General features: G+C 41.9%; 1 pseudogene; it reads right to left on the minus strand.

Moving 5' to 3' along the window:
* Window positions 1-230: 230 nt before the first annotated feature.
* Window positions 231-1,082, minus strand: LOC120882539 (annotated as a pseudogene).
* Window positions 1,083-11,839: the final 10,757 nt, after the last annotated feature.

Consider the following 11,839-nt stretch of genomic DNA (forward strand, 5'->3'; position numbering starts at 1 on the left):
CACATTATCACTTGAACTATGGCATCTCTTCTAGCTTGTAGCTGGGTGGATGGTAGGGTAATACATGGCATGGCTGGGGTGTAGGTTTTAGTATCCCTGCCATTTCCTTCTTCCAAAGCCACTTTTTTGGGGGCTGCTTGGTCAATAAATTTATTGTTGTCTTAATCCAAAAAATCTTTATAGAAAAGTGTGATTTGCTTTACCAGCTCTCAGTAGCCCATTCCTGACTGCTAAGGAAGCTTGCCTTCTGAGCTACTCAATATCTGTTCTGGGCAAGTGACATTTTGGGATGGTTCTTCTTCTTTTTAACCTCTTTCTTAAGCTTCTTATCATAGACTGATTCTCTCATATAGCAGCATGAGCTTTCTCATACCTCTCCTCCATCATGTCTGGAGGTACATTGTTCTTTATGTATTAAGATAATTGTTTCTTATAAGCATCTTCATCTTCTTCAGTTAGGTAATGCATGTCATCTACAATGGTTTGAGCCAGGATGTGATTCTGGAGTACTCCTGCATTGAATTCCTTGCTTTCTGAATCATAACCAGGGAACCAGTAGGTACTATGAGGGATAAACAAACCTACGTCCACAGCACCCTTCAGGATCCCCCAAATTTTATTTCTAGTGTTAGATCTGGCAAGATCCTGCATCCAAACATGAGGCGAAGGCACCAGGTTGACCAACAATGCTTTCCATGTTGTATTCATCGCTGGACACCTCCACATGGCCATCATAGATCCTGTCCGTGCCAAACTGATGGAGAAGCCTTTGGACAGTCGGTGGACCAGTACAATGTGCTGCAGCATAATTTGTCAGGTCAGCCTTCTCGCCATACTTTGGGAGTTCATGGGCATTAGCTACACAGACTGTCATATCTTCTTATACACAGGCATAAGCAATCTGACAAATGATTGTTGGTGATACGAACTTATCTTGTATTAGGATGTATTATACTGATTTTTGTCCTGGATTACCAAGCTTTTCCTGGCATAGTAGTCAGTTTTACTCTCTTGTCTTCTTTAAGTTTCATTTGGTACCTTTCGAAGTAGGTCTTATTCTTTATAACCTTGGCAAACCCCATCCTGCAGAACAGAGACCCATGTCTGCAGCTCACCATAGATCTGCAGCCTCCAATGCCACTTTGAACAAACACACAGATACCATGGAGCAGCCAGATGATTGCTAGCTAGTGTAGCCAGATATGTCTCCTAGCGCACCGCAGTCCCTGTAGAACAGAGTGCCATGCCAGAGCTGCCGCTCCTCAGAGACCTTAGGCCAGGGCTGGGCAAACCAGTGAGACTGAGAGTCACCTGGAGCATGTGTATAAAAAGCGGTTCTTGGGCTGCACTCCTGAGACGCTGATTCAGGAAGTCTGAATTAGGACCTAGGAATCTACATTTTCGACCAGACTACCAGGTGATTCAAAATAAAGTCCAGAGTGTTCAAAGAACAGACTCCTAATCTACAAACTGCACAACAAGAGAAGGTATCAGTAGACCTTAGTTAAAAACACAGGGTGGAGGAGGGATCCTGAAAGTTTAACTCTCCATTACCTCGGATGAATATTCCTACCTCCTACATGCATGCTTGCTCTTGGGGAAAAGGGACATTGTGTGGTGGCTGCACACTCCTCCACATGCCTTCAAGATGAATATGACATATCCACGTTTGCTCTATTAAAAGACACTAAGCAAATGAGAAAGGTCTATATCAACCCTGGCTTAGAATTCAGGTCATTCCCAGCCTCTGAAGAGAAGACTAGACAACTTCATATGAATAATAAACTCTCTGGAGACCCTTAGTTCCACCCAGTAATTTTCAATGCTCGGGACAGGCATGATCCATTGTCTCAGATTTCCAGCCCTCTGCAGAAGCCTACAGCCACCTCCTCTCCCAGATTTTTAACTGCCCTGGCATTAACATGGTTTCGTTGGACATAAATTTCTTAGGAAATATAAATTGAGCTAGAGAAGAGCTTCTTCTCAGTATATGTGTGTGTGTGTGTGTGTGTGTGTATAAAAACAGGATCTCCTTATTCCTATGCCATAAACTAGGCTGTTGGAAAGGAAGATGGTAGCTCTCTTAGGTCATCAGGATATGCTTTGGGACTGTACTTATGCAACAGGAGAAAGGCAGTTACTTAATAAATCTCAGAAGGGGCTTTCATTCAGCTTCCTCTGCCCACCGATTTGATTCTGTTCACTTCATGATGTACTTCTATATTTGCATTCACCATCTAGCATGCACTCTTTACTTTTGCTTTCACTTCAATCTGCATCCATGAATTACCCATAGATACTCAGATCTCTAAATCATAGGGTGAGTTAAGGTCATGGATTCAATTAGGAATATGACATTGAAGGTGAATTTCTTAGAGCAGCTCTTCATAATAGTTTGAGGGGCTCCCAAGCCCATATGAAATGCCCACAAAAGTGTGGACCTCTTCTCAGAAAAATACAGCTACAGACAGCATTTTGCATACAATTGTGTAGAAATTTACAACTCATACCAAAAAAAAATATAATAATCCCAATTAGACATAAGAGGCTACAGTGAGAGGAAGAGGAAGGGCAGAATAATGAAGACGGGCCGGTCTCAGGTAAGCACCTCTGTGTTGATTAGAGTGAGATAACACGAGCTACTGTAACAAACAGCTCTCCAAACTTAATGGTGCCTTGTGGGTGTTCCTGGTCAGTGACTAAGTGACTCTCCCATGGCAAGTGAGTGACTCAGGCTTCTTCCACCTTGTAGTCCTGCCATCCCCCAGAGCCTCAGTCCTGTGCAAACAGCCAGCAGGAGGAGAAAGACCAATGATAAGGTACATTTACTTCTTCAAAATCCCAGCCCGGAAGTGCTACCTCCCACCTCCAGTCTTATTTCGTTGATGGGGACTGGTTACAGGGCCACATATGGATGGAAATGGAGATGGAGAATGCACCCCCTGTCTGGGTAGCCATGCCCTAGCAACAACACCATGGAAAGGGGAGCATGAGATTTGGTAGGCAGAAAGCTGTATCTCTTCCTAAGCATTGTGTGGGCTTCCCTGGCAGCTCAGTGGCAAAGCCACCTGCCAGTGCAAAAGATGCAGGTTTGATCCCTGGGTCGGGAAGATCCCCTGGAAAAGGAAATGGCAACCCCTCCAGGATTCTTGCCTGGGAAGTCCCATGGACAGAGAAGCCTGGTGGGCTATAGTCCATGGGGTCACAAAGAGTCAGACATGACTAAGTGAGCACGCACACAAGCGCTGCATGCAAGTGAAATCAAGTTAAAATAAATGGCAAGGATGGCCTGGAGAGGGAAAGTGGACACCAAAAGACAATATTAAGCTTCAGGTGTGTTTAAAATAGGGCAGCTGTGGCTCCATCTTATTGATAGCAAGTAATATGATTGCAGATAAATTGCCTTCCAGTCTCAGAACTTTCTAGAACCAGATGATTGAGCCCCTCCTTCTTTCTTTCATCCTACTTATAAACAAAAGTGCCAGTTCCAGAAGCAATTTCCCATGTTTATAATGGATGCTTTGTACCTATCCATGTGAACCAGAATTTGGTTGCTTAATTGGGAAAAAAACAATGATAGTTAAAATAAGGCATCATTGAAAAAATGGTATATACAAACTGTAGATATTTTATTTAACTTAAAATATGTAAATATACATTCATTCACTAAGCTTTTGATGTATAGCCAAGTCATTTTCTTTGAATATAAATCTGCTGATGGGAGTTACAGGCTTTCCTTCTCTCATGAGTTGTACCTAAAATACAGTCTATGATTTCCAGTTTTGAAAGGGGAGCAAGAGTGTAAGACATCTGTGAAACAAGCTCAATGTGTAATCCTCCCAATTTTTAAATGATTTTCAATCTTTTACAATTGTTTGGAACATACATAATTCAACAGTAATTTTTGTCTATTTTTTAACTCAAGTATAGTTGATTTACAATGTGTTAGTTTTTGATGTACAGCAGTGACTCAGTTATATATATTTACACATATATATACACATGTTATATATATAAACATATATATATTCTTTTTCATATTATTTTCCATATGGTTTATTATAGGATATCAAATATCCCTGTGTTATTATACAGTAGGGCCTTGTTGTTTATTTATTTTATATATAGTAGTTTGTATCGACTAATTCCAAACTCCTAATTTGTCCCTCAACCACCCTCTTTCCCTTTTGTAACCGTAAGTTTGTTTTATGTAAGTCTTTTTCTGTCTTGTAAATAAGTTCATTTATATCATATTTTGGATTCCACATATTTACATAAGAGATAGATTATGGTATTTTCCTTTGTCTGACTCACTTCACTTCGTATGATAGTCTCTAGGTCCATCCATGTTTCAAATGGTATTATTTCAATCTTTTATGACTGAGTAATTTTCCATTATATATATGTGCCACATTCTTTATCCATTCATCTGCTGGTGGACATTTAGTTTGCTTTCATGTATTAGCTATTATATTAATAAATACTGCTGCTATGAGCATTGGGATGCATGAATATTTTCAATTTAGGGCTTTCTCCAGATATATACCCAGGAATGGGAGTGCTATCTCATATGAAAACTCCATTTTTAGGTTTTTAAGGAAACTTCATACTGTTTTCCCTAGTGTCGGCACCAATTTACATTCCCACCAACAGTGCAGGAGGGTTCCCTTTTCTCCACACACTCTCTAGCATTTATTATTTGTGGACTTTTTAATGGTGGCTTTTCTCACTGGTGGAGGTGATACCTCATTGTAGTTTTGATTTGCGTTTGCCTAATAATGAGCAATGTTGAACATCTTTTCACATGCCTGTTGGTCATCTGTAAGTCTTTTTGGAGAAATGTCTTTTTAGGTCATCTGCCTATGTTTTGATTGGGTTATTTGTTTTTTGTTGTTGTTGTTGTTGCTGAGTTGTATGAGCTGTCTATATATTTTGGAAGTAAAGCCCTTGTAGGTTGCATAGTTTGCAAATATTTTCTCTCATTCTGTAGGTTATCTTTTCATTTTATTTATGGTTTCCTTTGCTGTGCAAAAGCTTATATATTTGATTAAGTTCCATTTGTTGATTTTTGCTTTTATTGGATTTGCCAAAAACTTCATTGGGGCTTTTCTATAACATCTTATGGAAAAACTCAAATGAACTTTTTGGCCTATCTGGTGTTTCTATAACCTTGGAAAACTGACCTAAGAAAACATCGCTGTGATATATGTCAGAGAATTCAACAGCATTTTTAGCTACCTGTTACTATTACATCTTTCCAAAATTTTCAACTTTGTTCCCAAAGAAACAACTCCTTTTGCATCCATATTTCATCAGTTCACATGTTGTTATTGTGAAATTGTGAAAGTGAAAGTTGCTCAGTCATGTCTGACTCTTTGTGACCCCATGGACTATACAGTCCATGGAATTCTCCAGGACAGAATACTGGAGTGGGTAGCCTTTCCCTTATCCAGGGGATCTTCCCAACCCAAGGATCAAACCCAGGTCTCCCACATTGCAGGCAGATTCTTTACCAGCTGAGCCACAAGGCGAGCCCAAGAATACTGGAGTGGGTAGCCTATCCCTTCTCCAGCGAATCTTCCCAACTAAACATGACTAAATTTTAGTAACAAGTACAGCTGAAACAATCATTATAAACCGGTTTGGAAGCAAGCAGAAACCTTGCTTGGGTCCTTGGTGTAGGATCCAGCCATTGGGAGCAGAAGTGTATGCAGTATTAGAGTGTGGCTGTGAGTGTTCAGCGGGCCATGGACCTCAGTCTTTGTGTTTTGCAGAGGGAATAGGGTGCCTTGGCTTATTTGGCGTGGTCGTCAGCCTTCAAGATGGCTCACGATGAGCCTTGCCTTTTGGTATTGACACCCTTGTGTAGTCTCCTCCCACAGTGAAGTCATGGCTGGTCTCTGTCACCATTAGAATACGGCTGAAGTGTCAGTGGTGTGACTACTGAGGGTAGGTCACGCAGGGTGTTGGGAGGAGAGGCCATTATGCTGGCCGGCAGCACTGGCATTACTTGGGAACTTGCTAGAAGTGGGGCATCTCATGCTTTCCTGCAGGCATCCTGGCCAGTCTGCCTCGCTCTTGTTTGCAAACTCATCAAAACCCAATGATGTTTTCACACTACTTGAGGGTGTAGTTATAGCTCCAGGGGAAAAAATACATTTTTCTGATGGTGGTATGCCTAGGACGCATGGCTTCCAGGGAGGGTGAGAAGGCAGAATGCTGTGTCCTGTTATTTACATCCCGAGACTCTCTGTGGGGTAGATATGAGACAAGCCACAGTGAGCTGGGAGGCAGGATTTTTAAAGAGCAAAGAGGAGGCTGGAAAAGCCATTAATTATGTTATCACAAAAAAATATTTGGTGCTTTTTCTTAACATTACAGCTACCATTGCTGCTGGTAATGCCCTTTTATTTGTCCAGGGGGGTTTGCTCCCATTAGATTAGGTTAAGTGTCTCGTCTAAGGCACAATAACAGATCTGGCCCCATGCTTTAGCTGCTGGCTGCGGTTGACTGATACCCAAGCTTTTGACTCCCTGCTGCGTATCTAAGCAGTACAAGCTGCAGTCAATGCATTTAATCTACATAAAAAGAACACAAATTGCATGTTAGCCTTTTTGAGTCCAGTAATCAGGTTCCCCCCACACACACACCTCTCCCCCTTACCCCACCCCTGCTCTACTGGACAATTTGAGGCACCCTTGTGTCACAAATTTTTTTTTTCTGAGTCAGGTAGAAAGAAAAGTCTTTTGCATTTTAATTGCACTTGATCTGCTCATTGAATGACCCCTGTAATTTATATATTGTTCATAGTGAGTGCTTTCTGCAGTCCTGCTGTGCAGCTGATAACATAATTCATAGGCGCGCACCTTGGGCTCTGTGTGTAGTGGCCTGGATTTCTGTTCTTTCTGAGTTTGCAAAATTCTCTCCCTCGTCCTTCAGATTCAGGCAGCCATGGCTGATGTCAGTCACTATCTGCTTATGCAGGTGCAGCAAAAAGGCCTCTTTGAGCCCCAGCCCTCTCTGTTTACATTTAAAGATTGCCCTCTCCTAGCCAGCTGCCTATGCTGTGGGCAGACCACTGGCTGTTTGTGATGTAGCTTCTTCCAATACCTCCCTGCATCCTGCAATGAATTGGCTTACACTAGAGCTGTGAAAAGAACCACAAACACAAGTATCACGCACTCACAGGCTCACTACAGAGGCAGTGAGACTAGAGACAATTAGTAAATACGAAGGGCATAATAAACAGAGAATGCAGAGATGGCTTTTCTGAGTACATGAGATAGTTAGCTTTGGGGAATTAGAGCCATGCTACCTTGTGACTGGGAAAATATTCTAAGCAAGCAGTCACGCTGAAGCTGTATTTCACACATTCTCCAGAAGGATAAATGATGGAGTTGAGTTGGATTATTTTGGCCTATCTCAGGTTTTGCTTTAGTGGTTTTGTTCTCAAAAACTTGGAGGCATAAGAGACTAGATCCTTGCTGCTCAAAGTATAGTCCATGGTACATCAGAATCATCCTGACCTATGAGGGTTCTCAGACATGCAGAATCTCAAGATTTGTGTTCTAATGTGCACACCACCGTTTGAGAAGCACTGAGTTAGGCAACTGGTCTCAACACTGGTTGTGCATTCAAATAATCCTAAAACCTTGAAAAAAAATACTCATGCCTGGACCCCAGCCCCAGAGATTCTGATTTGATTGCTCTAGTATAGAACCAGGCTCAGAGAGTTTTTACAACCTACTCACATAATATAACATGCAGCCAAGGGCCAGAATCACAGGAGTATGCAAAATCTGAGAAAAGGATTCAAAGCAAACAGTTCTAAGCCTAAATCAGTGCCCCCACAGACATTTCCAAAACCCCCACCCCCACCCCAGGCTCCCTGGGAACCAGCAGGATTTTCAGTGCAATTTAACTTGATGAGTATTTCTTCAGTGCTGCCTATGGATTCATCTCACACCACCTTAGAGGTCCACTCAGGCAAGCTGGAAGACAAAATCACCTTGTGAGCAATGCGCCATAGTACTGAGAGGTCATCTTCTGCATCCACTGGTGGCTCCATGGGACTCCAAGAAGGGGGCTTTGGAGACAGCTCTGAAACATGCTCCTTTATAGAAGTTGTAGGACACACCAGTCTAGGTTCCTTAGAATCAGTTTAAGGAATCCCTATTTCATGGGAATGCATGATTTACTATTTTGGCATCTTTTTTAGCATATGTTTGGTGACCTTTTGGATTTTTTTTTATTAGAAGAGAGGCATGTGGCCCTTTGAAAAGGATTTTGGAATGGAATCAGAAGGCCTGGGTTCGAATTCTTATTTCACCACGAAGCTGTTTGTTATAATGTCTGAGATTTATGTTAAAATTCCTCACCAATTATAGATTGACATTGTGAGGCACACAGACCAGCCCTGGGGTGTGCATGCATGATTCACATCTGGGTTAAGCATTCTACGCAGAGGAGCCACCCTCCAGAGGCTGCTGCTACAGCTATTTCTGCTATCTAACCTTTAGGGATGGCCCCAAGTATTGAACCCTAAGTGTGCCCTTGCCCAACCATTGGTTTGGGAGGATTTCTTGTTGCCTGATGCTGGCTATAATGATAACATAATCCTTGTCATGCTATGTTGTGGTTGTTGTGTCTATTTTTGAGTGAACCTTTCATGCATGGTGATAGAATATGGTTTGAGAATTGCTTTCTTCATAACCTTGTCCTGAGGCTGCAGTGGAGTAGCTAACTCATTCACTCAAATCCTTTCTGCATTTACCATTAGGTACCAAAAATATTCTCATAGTTGAACATGAACAAATAGGCATGAATCAGCCACAGTCAAGTTGTGTGACCTTGTGTCTCACATCCATTTGTTATACATCTCTGGCTTTCAGAAATTTTCGTTTTTTTAAAATGGGAAGATCATCTTAAAGATTTTTTTCTTGCTTAAGATTCCAAATTTCAAAAAATTCGAACATGAGAAAAAGTCAAAGACCAAGATACTCTCTGCTGCTGTAGATCTTGCTTTTGAGTCCCCTCTGTCCCCCTATCAGGCCCCCTCAATGGCAGCCCATACTGTGTGACTCTTTGCAATAATCCCAAGCCCTTGGGAAACTTAGCCCATGCTTGCCATTCTCTCTGTATGATCCCAATTAAGTCTGTGGACTGAAAATATGGAATTCTGACAAGGCTCTGAATGTTGCTAAATTAAGAGAAATTTCTGGCAAAAAGCAAAGTGGAGGAGATGATACTTTACAATTGTCTCACTTAGCAGGCTCCTTTTATTCTGAGAAACACTGGAAAAGGGGTTGTTTCAATGTCACGTTTTCCTTCAAGGGAACCTAGCAGTGGCACTCATCTCCCAGTGTGTGTTAAATGAAGCATCAAGTCCGATGACCTCGAGGCAAGCCCTTGCAACTTCTGCCTCGTGCTTTGTGGGGTCAGGGAAGCTATTGCAAGGAGCAGACCCCAAATGGTGAGGTTCAGTCACTCGCTTATTCCAGCAAAGGAAGAAGAACAGCTTTAATTGACCCGTTGGTAGATAGTTGTTCTTATTTCAGCCTCCTAAACAGCCTTGGTATCTTTCTATTGTGGCTTCCTAAGGATTCCTGGCATCGAGCCTTTTATAGCTGCTAATGAAGCAATTGTACTATTTTCGGTCAAGATCTGTGGCATGAAACAAAGAAGGGACTTAACAGAGCCATTTCTAGCGCACTTATTCAAAATAATCTCAACCTATTGGGGCCAAAAATAAGTGAGACCAAGACAAAGATCAAGCTGTTGCTGCAGTCTTGTGCAATAGCAGCTCCAGTGAGAAAACACTGGGCAGCAAACCAATGGAGACAGTTCATCTCAAAGATTTTTCCTTAGAAAAATTCTTCAAGACATATGGCCCCCAGCTCTGAAGTTTTGTTTTGTGTTATATAAATGTTTGTTGAGCTTCAGCTTTGCTATGGGTTTTCTAAAAGAACTTACATTTATCTTAAAAGACAGTAATTACCTATTATTATACCTGACTGTATTTTAAATAATGGGACTCTTAAAATGTGAGAATCAGAAGTCTTGGTTAAAATGGCCATGAAAGATAATCAGGAAGGGCTTATAGGTATTTCATTAGGTGATTTGGATTTTTAAAATCACATCTACCTCTGCTTCATTGACTACATAAAAGCCTTTGACTGGATCACAAAAAACTGTGGAAAATTCTTAAAGAGATGGGAATACCAGACCACCTTACCTGCCTCCTGAGAAACCTGAATGCAGGTCAAGAAGCAACAGTCAGAAACAGACATGGAACAATGGACTAGTTCCAAATTGGGAAAGGAATACGTCAAGACTGTATATTTTCACCCTGCTTATGTATGCCGAGTACATCATGTGAAATGCTGGACTCAATGAAGCACAAGCTGGAATCGAGATTGCCAGGTCAGTCAGTCAGTCAGTTCAGTCACTCAGTCTTGTCCGACTCTTTGCGACCCCATGGACTGCAGCACGTCAGGCCTCCTTGTCCATCACCAGCTCCCAGAGTTTACCCAGACTCATGTCCATTGAGTCAGTGATGCCATCCAACCATCCCATCCTCTAGATTGCCAGGAGAAATATCAATAATTTCAGATGTGCAGATGACACCACCCTTATGGCAGACAGTGAAGAGGAACTAAAGAGCCTCTAGACGAAGGTGAAAGAGCAGAGTGGAAAAGTTGGCTTAAAACAACATTCAAAAAACAAAGATCATGGCATCCAGTCCCATCACTTCATGGCAAATAGATGGGCAAACAATGGAAACAGTGAGAGACTTTATTTTCTTGGGCTCCAAAATCACTGCAGATGGTGACTGCAGCCACGAAATTAAAAGACGCTTGGTCCTTGGAAGGAAGGCCTTGACAAACCTAGACAGCATATTAAAAAGCAGAGACATTACTTTGCCAGCAAAAGTCTGTCTAGTCAAAGCTATGGTTTTTCCTGTGGTCATGTATGGATGTGAAAGTTGGACTATAAAGAAGACTGAGTGCTGAAGAATTGATGCTTTTGAACTGTGGTGTTGGAGGAGACTCTTGAGAGTCCCTTGGATTGCAAGGAGATCAAACCAGTCCATCTAAAGGAAATCAGTCCTGAATATTCAGTGGAAGAACTGATGCTGAAGCTGAAACTCCAATACTTTGGCCACCTGATGCGAAGAGCCCGACTCATTGGAAAAGACTCTGGTGCTGGGAAAGATTGAGGGCAGGAGGAGAAGGGGATGACAGAGGATGAGCTGGCTCGATGGCATCACCGACTCAATGGACATGAGTTTGAGCAAGCTCCAGGAGGTGGTGAAGGACAGGGAAGCCTGATGTGCTGCAGCCCATAAGGTTGCAAAGAGTTGGACACGACTGAGTGACAAAACAAAATTTGGCTACTAAATAAGTTCGTTTGTCTGCAGTTATATAAGGCTAAAAAGAACATTTAGTCTGTTTCTTTCAAGGAGTCTGAATATAAAACCCCAAGGATCTAAATGTTTTCCTCAAACCAAACGCAATGCTCTGTGAACTCATGTCAAGACTTTTTCTTAGAAAAACATTTACTGAATATCCACTATATGCCCATTACTGTGCTAGGTTAAAAGTATATTCGCAAAAAATGTAAGGGGTACAAATACACATTTGAGAACCACCAACTACCACCCTGATTTTGAAATGCATGATCAAGCTTTAGTGACAGCCACCCAATACCCTAAGAGACCAGTAGAAATAGATGCAGATGCAGTGCTGAGCCATGGGAAGTGCTCTAGAGTTTGGAAAGAGGAGAGGTTGGAAGGCTCAGGGGTTCAACTTCTTAATTCACTTCATTCTCATCTCCTCTT

The sequence above is a fragment of the Oryx dammah genome, unplaced genomic scaffold (genome assembly GCF_014754425.2).
Source record: "Oryx dammah isolate SB20612 unplaced genomic scaffold, SCBI_Odam_1.1 HiC_scaffold_23, whole genome shotgun sequence".
Lineage (NCBI taxonomy): Eukaryota > Metazoa > Chordata > Mammalia > Artiodactyla > Bovidae > Oryx > Oryx dammah.